Here is a 12215-nt window from a genome sequence, read left to right as displayed (position 1 = left end):
AGGGGGTGTGCCGCTTTCAGTCTGCTGCAGGTCTAGGGCACTGCTGATTGATTGTCTCCTGTCTAGTGCTGACTCAGAATGGCCAAGCTTAGTACAAAATGGTGTAAATGGGCTGTAAACAACAAGATTTGAAAAGAAAAGAAAGAAAAAACCTCAACAGCAGGAGAGTGAAAGGGTGACTTTCCTGCCTTTGGGGAACTCATCTGTAAGTAGAACTGATCAGAAAAAATTCTGGTTCATTGAGCCTGACTGCTTTGTCTGAAACCTAATAGCCTGAAGAGCTTTTGCTGAAATTAAGGCAGCATTCTCAGTGGTACCTGCTGGGTTTGTCAGGAGACTCGTGATACTGCTTACGGGGAGGTTTGCCAAAACTGTTCTTCCACTTGTCCCGGTGGCAAGGGATGCCCTAAGGTCTGGGTTCCCTGACTCCACAGCTCTCATCTCTGATAGCTGCCCAGGCAGCTTGCAGGCTTCTTAAAGTGTCTGGTCATATTAGCAGAGAAACTGCCAAATTCAGTATCTTAGTAACTTGCATCCTGAAAAATACTTCAAGTAAAGGAGTGGTTTGGGACCAATTCAGACTATCTACAAAATAATATAACAAGAAGTAGCAAATTCCTTTTAATAGAGCAACACAAGCTCCTGACTGCTTCTGCTTTTAATAACTATGCCCAAATTCAGTGCTGAATGTCAAGAATCAACCATACAGTTGTTTGCTACTCCCTTAAAAATTCCAAGCACAGATCGCTAAAAGACCACATACTTTAAGACCACTGTGATACATGTCAAACTTATTGTCTGTGTTTATATTATATGCCACTGACCATAAGAAATAAGTCATACTTTTGGCCTGCTAAAGCTAATGAACTTCAGTGGAGACCTGCTTTTAATAGCAGTATCTCATCATGTGTTTCTGCAATGCTAAATAGACCTAATCTGGCTTCTACTGAAGTTGGTTCAAGAGATCCCTAGAATTTTCCAACAGTTTAAAAACCTATAAAGATTCAGAAACACTCATTATTTGTGTTGTTTTTTTTTTTTTTTTTCTGGCGTAATAATGAAATTAGTATTCTCTAGGTATATTAATTCATCTTACTGTTCTGTAGACCTGTCTATTATGTAGCAAGCAATAGCTAGGGAAGGTTGTATGGCAGTGGAGTATATATAAGCATCAGATAGGGCTATGTACCAGTGGGGAATGTATGTCACAGAAACAACTGAAAGATGGTTTCTAATTCAGCATTCACTAATATAATAAATAGAAGCTTGTACATCAAAGACTGTTGTTAAAATGAGAGGGGAGGCTTTTTATAATTGAGTAGCTTTTCCTGTGTTTGAAAAAACAGAAAATGAGTGCTGGCATTCTTCTGATCTGGAAGTAACTCTCAGTGGTGGAAAAAATGGGTATTTCTTCCCCCCCTGTTGTCCAGAAGCTGAAACTTCCAACCAGTTCCCCGTGAACAGTACTTCCATGGTGCTGTGCTGGTTTATTGGCTTGGGAAATTGCTGGTTCTGTTTCATCAGCAGTGTCAGTGATCCATGTTTCTTTCCTTACTCCAGTCTTCCCTGCTGGCCTTAATTTTAACAGGTTTTTATTGTCAGTGTTTTTAAATTATCAGATAACACTACTAATCCCTGCATGACTGAAAGTTACCATAAATAGGCTATATATACTACACAGCACCCACCATATGTACACAATATAAACACACATACATGCACCCATTGTATGTATACACATAGTGTGTGCATACACACACTGAATCTATCTCTGTGTAGTATATATAGTACAGTGTGTAGTAATGATATTGTAATCTGAGAGGTTTCAGTAGGGCATTGCTTGCCTCTATTAAATCAATTACATTCATTAAGCCACAGCATTAATTTCACACTGCAACTCAAACTCCTGTACGCCTTGCAAGAAAAGCACTGGACCTGAGATAACTAATGTTTTAAATAAATACTACATGGGAAAATGGAAGGAATGCCAGTGAAAGGGTGGTGTATCAACAGTAGTTAGAAGAAATCTGAAGAGCAGCCAGCATAATAAATTTAAAGGGTGGAGAACTGCAATGGCAACACAATGTTTTGATCAAAATAAAGCAATTTTTACATGTAATGAAGCACTAGCCCATGATTTTTAAAGACCCATGCATTCAATAACCACAGGCAGCCTTTCAAGTTTACAAGCTAATATATCTTCATATTAAGAAAGGATATATCTTATAATTCTCTGTCAACAAAACACCAGACAGCTAACACAGCAATGAAAAACAGAGACTTCTTCTTTAAACAAAAAAATCTCCAAGTTTATATGGCTGGAATTAGAAGCCCAGCCAGTAAACCGTGGTGAGTACTGTTTATTCTTAATATGTTGATTTTCTTTCCGTTATTACTCACTCTCTGCTTGGTTGCAACGTGAAAATCTCTTCTTTTCTGCTCTCTGAGTCTCCTTGCCTGGTCCTCTGACTCCCTCTCTCCTAGCACAGACCTTGGCCAGATCAGCATGACAAACTGTTGCAAGGTATATACATCAATCAGGGGAGTGCTGAAGTGTGATCTGCAACCAGCATAGCTGTGCCAGCAGAAGCCCCTAGTATGGATTAAGACATATCAGCAAAAGTGCTCTTTTACAGGATGACTCTTTTTTTTTTTTTTTTTTTTCCTCAAGAGGGCTGCAACACGCTCTATCAGCAGAAGTGGAGTTTTACCAGTCTAACATACAACTGGAGTATGAACACTTTGCCAGAGTGTAGCCTATCAACACCAAGCTACCTCCTACAGCACTCATAGCATAAATTTGGCTTTCTGCACTCCAGACCTCAATGTTAACGAGAATATCTCCTAAACTCACACCGTGGTCTTGGCTCTTTCTCTGCTCACTTCCTCATTTCACTCACTTCACTCATTGTCTTGCTTTGTCCTGTATCATTCCTCTCAAACATATCCAAGATGATGTATTTCACCTCACCACTGTTTATTCTGTGTAGTCGGATCTTTACTGTAACGTTCCCCACATACTTTTTACTACCTCATGGCTGCCCTCAGAAAATTATCCTCCTATTACCTAGATATGAGCATTTTTGTATTAGACTGCTAATGTAAGGCATATAAAAATGAATCTTTTTGTTCCCTAAGCCCCTCAAATGTACAGAAGAAAAATAGTACATTTGGGTCTTTTTTATTTGCCATCTGGTATTTGGAGCATTGTGACTCATTTTCAGGCAATCAGGACTAAATTCCTGCTTTAGTTTTTATATGAAAACTGAGATTCTCAAATAGTAACATAGTCTGAGTAGCTGGGGGTTTAAGGATTATTATTTTTTATCACCTGCCTTTTGCTGAACAAACTAGTTCAGATCCTACAATACTCCTTTGTTCTCTGCCTAAAATCAGTGAAAACCCCCTAACCCATCTTCAGGTCCCAAAGTTCAGGCTATGAACTTTATATGAACTTCCTCTCTATATGAGAGAAGAGGGTGGCAAGAGGAAGCACCCAGACCTGAGCTGCAGTTCCACCACGGTGGCTGTTTATACTGAAATTATCAACAACTTAGGCCAATGCTATCAGACCTGAAGAGCCACCCTTCAGCTTCAGTGCTAAGACTCTATTCACCACAGGGCAGTTAATTTCTCTCACCCTGTCAAAGGAACGGAGGAGCTTCTGGTTCTGCTGTGCATGCAGAGTGACCCTGGGGGGTTACACTTGTGCTGGTGTACTGAGGAATTAACATCACTCCTGAGTAAATATCAAAGAACCCAGAAAGTAAAGGATGCTTCATGAAGGGGGTTCAGCTATTGCCATGACGTAGTGGTCGCTGATTGCAGGGGCTGAGATCCTACTTTTAGCAAGTGTGCTTGAATCCTTGAAGTTCTTCTGGAACACTGGGAATTTACATGAGAATGTGTTATTTAAATATCAAGTGACTCAGTTTGGTTAATAAAACAAATGGTTCAACTGTGCGGATATAGTACAGAGTTCACTCAAATTGTTTCCCCCCACCTCAAGTTTCTCTGTGGGTAACGGCCCCAGATGCAATCTTTGGGGCAGAACTCTTGTCTTCTTTGATTCCTCCATGCTTAAAAGCACAGCAGAAACAAATCTTGGGCACAAACACCACCATATAATCATGTGGAATGCCTAATTTTTATTTCAATTTTTGGTCCCAAATATTGTTTTGGCCTGTGCCACCTACCAGTCTTTCAGGCAATGTCTGGCCAGTGGTCTGGAGCATAGGACAGCCTGCAGAGATTGGGCCCTGGCCCATTTGATTTATTTTTATGCAAGCAGCCTCCTGAGACTGAAATTTTGTCCTTTCACACTTCCATTTAATCCATGATTTTTATCTCCTCCTTTTATATTCTCTTCTCTACCTGACTAGCTTGCTTTGTCACCACAGTGAACCAAAAAAGTAATTTTTCTTACCTGCAGACAACATTCACCCTAATTCCCATGTTCGTGCAACACACAGCAAAATTAGGTGGTGTGCTAGCCCCTGGAAGATACCTGCTCCTCCAAGGCTAAAGAAAGCTCAGGAAGCACTGGCTGATGTCTCGTTGGACAAACCAGTTCTTGAATCTCTTTGCAGATGGAATATTCTCTGCAGCTCATTGCCCATCACATGAAAAACCCACTGCTGTGCTTCATTTTCACATCATCAACAAACTGATGGCACAGCTGGGAACTCTCATAATCTCTCTGCTCCAGATGTTTCTCTCCACTTTCTTCCCACTATAGAAACTCTTCTTTTTTCCCCTAGTGGTGGTTTTAATCACTTTACAGAAAACATTAGGTGGGATTTGTTGATTGCCCTGCAAATTAAGGAGTCCAAAAGACCCCAAGAGAGGGTCAAAATAAAGCTTTGAGTTGGTATTTAATTAGAATTTATCAACAAACAGATTTAAAAGCAAATATTAGTACAAGCTTACTAATAAAGGCAAGTGTTTGTGTAATATCACTCCCACTCCTTTCACCTTGAGATATTTTAGGGGTTGATGACCTGGAAAAGTGAACAAGCAGTAAGTACTGTACAGACTGTGGGCAGTAGGAAAAACTGTTTTTCTAAATTCAGTGTTGTGACAACTTCGTGATAGAGACATCAGGCCCTGGTGTCCTTGGAGTGTAGGTGGGCGGATGAGTCACTGATTGGTATCCTGACATGCCATAAGTAGGTGGCTGTACTCCGTTGTCAGAGTATGGTCCTTCAATTTTTATTCAGTGAGAGACATCAGCACTTAAAAATGAATTTATTTTGGCTCACACTTGAATACCCAGTGTCATTTTTCATTCTGAGCAGTGAGCTGCTTAAAAACAATGCACTTTAGACCTGTCTACTGCCATTTGCTAGTCCCATAATCTCAAACCACTTCGTCTGCTTCAACACAGAGCAAGGTGTCCAAATGCAGATGGTATGGTTGGAAGCAAAACTGCAGCTGAAAGCTACCTTGGAAAAGCACTGTTCTATAGATGTCTTTTATCGCTGGTCATGCTACCTATGACAGAAACCATACATAGGAAAAGGCATATGAAAAATGTGTAAGCAGCATGATGCATAATGTACTTATCATATTCCAGACATCATTTCCTCAGAAGACTGGAAAAATGTGCAGATGCAAGAATTGCATCTGGTATTGCTGCTATCTAAATGGGAGTTTAACACTCGGTTCCCTGAAATGGTTTTGGTTAATTGCGAAAATCTGTCAGAATTATTGGCACATAATATTGATGAGAAACTTTGGAGTTTATAGCTACCTCCAGTGAACTGCTGCAGAGCCTGTAGTCTTTTGCTAAGGAGCAAATACTGCCCACTAACAACCGTGTGGCTGAGGGGACTGTTACAGAGCTATTTCAGAAGGGTTCATTAACCGAGGGTCTTCCGTTACCATTAATAAAAATGAAACATTCATCCACACTAACATATATTTTTGCTACATACCCAAATTCTTGATTTTGTGACAGGCTGGACAAAGCTCCTGAGACCTTAGGAGAAAGTCCTAGAAATGTCTGAATCATTAATATCCAAACCAGCCAGCCACAATATGACAATTTGAAGGACCTGTAGTCAAGCTGAAAGGTACTTGTTCAAAACTGTCATTCCTCTTTCTGAGAGTCCTCCCTCCTCACTCTCCTATGCTCTTAGGGAACTGGACGCAGACCCCAAAACCAGCACCAATTCTGCAGCCCTAGCAAGTTTCAGATTCAGAAACTGGTTATCAGGCTTTGGGTTGATTTTTTTTCTCTTCTTGGAGAAGGAAGAGCTTGTATGAAATTTCTTTTTCCTCCTTACTGTTTTCAATAGAGAACTTTCCTTGGGTATGCCCAGGCGCTGACCCGTTTTTGTATTTCAGCCAGCACAGCCTGGTCAAAGAACTGCTTGGCCTTGATCCAAAATGGAAGGGCCTTTCCTTGTTCCCTAGATATCCAGCTCCACTGCACTAGTGTTCTGGCCCCCAAGGGCTGCAGGCATGGCCACTAGCTCTAAATGTATTCAGCCTTCTCCAAACAGTCTTTTTTTCTCTTCCTTTTCTTCCAGCTCCCTTGTTTTACCATTTACCACAATCACTTTGCTCATCCTCAGCAATACAACCCAAGCTATGAGGCAGCTTGCTTCTCCCTGAAGGCTGCAAGGATCTGGCCTCTTTTTTTCTCATGATCCTTGTTTCTCTTGAACTCACAGAGTTCACTTTGTCCTCCCTCTCCTGAAGAAAAAGCCCCCAAGAGCTTCTACCTATACACCTCTTCTTCCTAAAGCAGCTAGTTCAGCTAACAGCCTTAGAAAACACAGTTAAATGGTTCTGTCTTTAGGAGACATGGGCAAATTTGAGTTTGGTACAAATAGTCACAACACCATTAATGCTAATAGATTTATACCAGGGACAAAATTAGTCTAAATTGTCTGATTTCCATTTAAAATAACTAACCAGAATAGAAGATGTGCACTCTGTCCTGCCACACAGTTCGTTCATCCTCATTGCCTGTGTCTGTTGTGGCAGGCTGTTCTTTTTAAAAATTTCAATAGTAAAAAATGTTTCCATTTCTACTAATACACCGTTGTTTGCAAGTTTGGACAATTCAGCATACTTTTGATAGGTTTTTGAGGATTAGCTCTTGCATACTGCATGCTTATTTTAGTACAAGAGAGACTGCTTACACATATATGTTGTTATACTTGAATTTTCTGTTAGAAATAAACCCCTACAAATACACATTATTTTGAAAGCCAATAATGTAGCGAATAATAATTTATAGTGAATATTTAATGTTCCATTCTTGTTTTCTTTCAAAGGCTAAAAGTAAACATAAATGGCATTTGGAATAGAATTAGCAAATGACAATAGACTAAGAAGTGAAAATGCAGTTTCCTTATCTTTCTAGCATCCAGTGTGACAGATCTCATAACAAAAAATGGCCCATTTTCTGAGACTTCTTTTCCCACATTTCCTTCTGTTGAAAAAGTGCAGGTGATTTTTAAAAATCAATTTAGTGACCAGGTGAGTTATATACAGGCAGAATTAAAAAAATGAAATCCTTGCTCAGTTTATAGGCTGCCTCATTTTCAAGAACAAACTTTGCAAGCTACCTGCCAGTCTCAAGGATGGCAGGATATAGCATGGCATTCACCAAGAAAGGAAGTCTTCTGGGTCATGGTTGAATAATTCTGGTCAAGGAAGTTTCCAATAAGTCTGCTTCTAACCTGTGCCTTCTCTGTAGGTCAGACAGGGACTCTGCCTTTCAGGCTCTGAGCCTAACCTCATCCACACACTGCAGTGGATGAGGTTTTGTAGAACAATCTATTAGAGTTTTGTTCCTTGTTTTCACCATGGATCACTCCGAGGATGTATGTCCTTGCTCTGTCGCTAGTGACAGGGTCTACCCAGGGCTGGGTCATCTCCTGGCTCCATCCAGTTCTCCACTTCATTTGGTTTCCTGATTAGCTCCTTAGGTATTGTTTGGCACGGGGACCACCTCTCGCTGTGCGTGAGTGTAACAGCATGTTGCACAAAGGGCCCTTAATCGTCTTTAGTACCTCTAGTTTGTATTTCAGTACCACATTACACCAACCTGAGAGATTAATATAAAAACAGTTTACTGCTAGAGAACATAGGCACTCATGCTCATACATGGCACTCATCTGTGACATTTGTGTTGCTCCTTCCTCCCCAGCCTCTTGTCCCTGTTCCTTTGCTGTAGGTCACCTGCCCCAAAGCAGAGATGGCTGAGCAGTGTGCGTGAGCTTCAGTGTGAAGCCTGGTCATGTGTACCATCCCCTCACTCAGCACCTGCCTTTGTCTTGACATGTCAGAGGAACCCTTGATGCTTTATTCTGCTAACAAGACTCAGCAGAGGAGTGGTGACAAGCATTGGGGACAAGGTGGGGTGGGAACACCCCGGGTAGCTATGTCTGGCTGCTACATCAGCTGGTACCTAAGCCCTGTGAAATAGTTTTCAGCTGTGTTTGTACCACATCTAGTCTGGAGGCAGCATGTGGATCAGCAGAGCTTCAGAGCTTCAGGCAGGTACAACAGCAAATCAGTTTCTGGTGCATGCAAACTAGTGGTTTGTCACCTGTAAATGTAAGGAGAAAACAGACAGGAGAGCACAGAAGCCAGCTGAGCACCCAGCAGAAGTCCAGAGAGAATCACAACACACACAGTGGTCCAGAGAAACCTCCACAAATACTTCAGGAAAAAAGGTTCTGCTTTTTTTCCCCTTTTGCACCTCTTGCGTGCACAAGGACCACTGGCTTCAAAGTAGTACTAGTAATAATGTAATGGACATGGCAATTTAGCGAACAACAGTGAGAACAGAGAAATGTACAGCAGTGGTGGTCCAAACAGAGATAGGGAAAAAAACATTCAGAAAGCTACTTTTGTAGAGGAATGCCACCAGGAGACATGTACGTATGAATCTAATCCACTGACAAGAGTGGACAGAGCTAACAATTCCTCTGATACATCACCCAGGATCTGCTTTGATAATGCAGGAATATAGCTGGTTTTGTGCAAGATGTTGGCTGCAATGTGGAGGCATACAAAGGAGAATGAAACATTTACAATTCAAGGCTGTCAATGTAACAGGCAGTGTAGCATGAATGGCCTCATTTGGAGCAGATTCCCATAATGAGGTTTAGGAGGAAAAGCTGTCAGCTAATAACTACTTATAACCTTGTGTTGATTTGAATTCCTGTAGATTGGTATAAACAGCAGAATGTTAACCACATTGGTTTTAAAATAGGTCTGACAGGACATTATTAGAATTCCCCCTTCATTCAAATATTTTACATCTGCACCTGAACCACCAGAAGGAAGAAGTACCATTCAAGGAACAAACCATTGCACTTAGGGAGCCCTCAAGCTCTCATATTTTTGCAGGGCATGGCTAGGGCAAACAAATCAGTGTTTGTCGTTTCTTCTACTGTGCCTGTAATTCCTCCTGCCCAAGGTACGGAGACTTGTGCTGCAACAAACCTCTGCTTCCATCAGATACCTCTACCAAAGTCAGTGGATGCTGACACAAGCTATTTTGTTATCATTGAAGTCCATATAGCTTTGCCAGCTTGGCAATAGTCTGCGATTTAAAACGATAAGTAGGCCAGAGTGCCTTGATATTTACAGCCTCAGCACTGTAGCTATTTTCCTTTAATTACAAAATCACTATGGCTACATTAAATGCCAGATGCTTCTTGTTACCTTCCAGTTCCAGTTCACTTCAGTTAATGCCTTGACTAGCACATCTTGACTGAAGCACCTTTTTCCCAATTTAAGTATTTCCTTGCAGTGGTCGTCTGTTATCCAGACCAATGCAAAATGAATAAACCAGAATGGAAGCACAGTGGGCTTCAACATAAGGGGATCTTAGTTAAATACAGGGGGCTTTCCAAACAGAAAAGGTCACTTCCCTTCTCTTGGTGGCCATCATCTGCTGGGAGGCAGGCGCTTGCTTCAGTTTGTTCACAGTTTTATCAAACTGAGTTGTATTTTTTTAAACTTTAGAGTGCGGTGATAGCGAGAATAACACCTGCTGGAAAGCAGGAGGGGAGACCAGCTGCTGTGTTCTTGCCCTTTCATGCTCCTTGGCTTGTGGATATTAAGGGTTGTAAACATAGACTACATGGATGGTTTCTGAAAAAAACCCAGAACACCACCCCCAAAACAGCCAAACAAAAAAAAAGCCACATCAGAAAATAACTTCTCCAAGTCAGTGCGAGCTAATTATAGCAAGTCTGTGCCAAACTGTCATAAGCTCCACAGTGAGCAGGCATGGCTGCGGGGAGAAGGACCTGTGGTGAGTGTTTCTGTCTCACAGATATTTCCCTGGCTTACAGTCCATAACTGTATGCTGTTGTGATTGAAGCCAGGAAAAAAAATCTCTTTCCTGTCTGTTTTTTGCATTATGTGAATCTCAGTGGCAACCCAGAACTAACCTCATGGGCCCTTGGGGAGGTCAGGCTGACAAGGTCAGAGAATGATGAGCATTCATGTTTGCTATAATTATGATTTATTTCCCATGTAAAATTCACTCACCTTGATAAAGATGCATGGGCTATTGTTGAGCCTACATAAACTGCTTCATACTCATCAATAAAATGGTTTTGGGGGCATGTTGGGGATGTAGATTCTCTGGAACTAGTTCAGTATTTAATTCCTACTAATGTACACTATGAAATTGTGTCTAACTCAATTTGCAAAAACATAAAGTGCCATTTAAGGGGAACTCACATATGGTTAGATGAATGTGCAACCCAGATGCCTCTGAAATTCCTTTCAATGTCATTAATTTGATTTGCTGAATTGTTATTTACAGACTCTAATTCCGTGTAAAACAGAATAAACCTCAGAGAAGGAACCACAGCACTGCTTTTAGGAGTTGTTTTTTGGTGCAGCAGCACTGAAGAATACTGACGTCTCTTCGTATCTTGTCTTCAGCCTTGTAACTTCATTAACATCATTACACAGAAATATCACAGCACTGACAAATGAAAAACAAAACAAAACCAAGAATACCCAGAGAGGTTACTGAGATTGGTTTTGTTCACTTAGGTATCACTGTAGTCCAAAGAGTGTCAGAATCAGTAACAGTGAAGTCAGGAGACTTTCGGTCTCAATGTATCACAAGTGTAACAGAAAAATAGTGTACCGGTATCATAGCTTGGCCTTCTGAGAGTCCATTTTAAATTATTTTTTGTAACTCGCCGCATGTGTGATCATCCAAGTTGCCACAAGATCAAGCAGACAACAGAATCCAGCCCAACTATTTATGCAGTGAGTCAATTTGATATATGCAACAAGGGTGCCATTTTTACATTCCCAAACTGCAGAGCTAACCTCAGTTTTGAAAATTTTCTCTGGTATTTTGCTTTCTGTATTTTATTCCCCTGGAGGCAATGCAACTTTAACCCTCCCAGACAGACTGGATCCCATTCAGCTGGATTAATCTCAAATCTGACTGTTATTAATGAACTTGAACTTGGAAAGCAGTTTAGTCACAAAATGGGTTCAGACAGCAGCAAACTCACCCTCATGTACAGCAAACAAGTCAAATGAGCAGAGAAAAAATGCTGAGGGTACACTTGGGTTAGTTATAAACACTGATGCATTGAAATTATGGAAATGCTCCTCAGAGGTTCTGGGGCAATTTCTCCTCTTGTGTTCAGTGATCACTGGAAAAGGTGGTGTTAAAATGCATTTGTAGAGCAAAACAGTTGGTCCTGAGGAAATGACACCCACACAGGGCACATTGCAGGTAATTTTTACTTTGGACTAGTTCTAGCTTTGTCCCACAGTCTGAATCCCCATTAGAGGCCATAACAGTATGACAAGAAAGACATGGTTGGTGGGGATGGCCAGGAGATTAGCTCCAAAAGCACACTTTGGATCTGAAGTGCTAATGTAGGTGTACCTCTGAGGCCCAGTGCACAAGGTGTTGCCCAGAAGTTAAATCTTTACATGGGAAGACTAGCTATGGCACTGGACTTTCCCAGGAATTAAGAACAGGACAGATGCATTGGTTTGAAGTCAAGATGTAAGTAACAGGCACGAAAAGCAGCCAAAGAATGTGCAAGAGAACAGAAGATGATAACAAAACAAGTCTTAGCTGAAAAGGGGTAAGTTATTCAGAAATAATTAAAAATGTGGGAGGGAAAGCTAAATGCAAAGGAAATATTTTCCTGAACATTTAATATTTTTTTCCTCCAAAAAAGATACTGTGTTAGAAA

The sequence above is a fragment of the Strix uralensis genome, chromosome 2, assembly GCF_047716275.1.
Source record: "Strix uralensis isolate ZFMK-TIS-50842 chromosome 2, bStrUra1, whole genome shotgun sequence".
Taxonomy (NCBI): domain Eukaryota; kingdom Metazoa; phylum Chordata; class Aves; order Strigiformes; family Strigidae; genus Strix; species Strix uralensis.
This window is presented reverse-complemented; position numbering follows the sequence as displayed.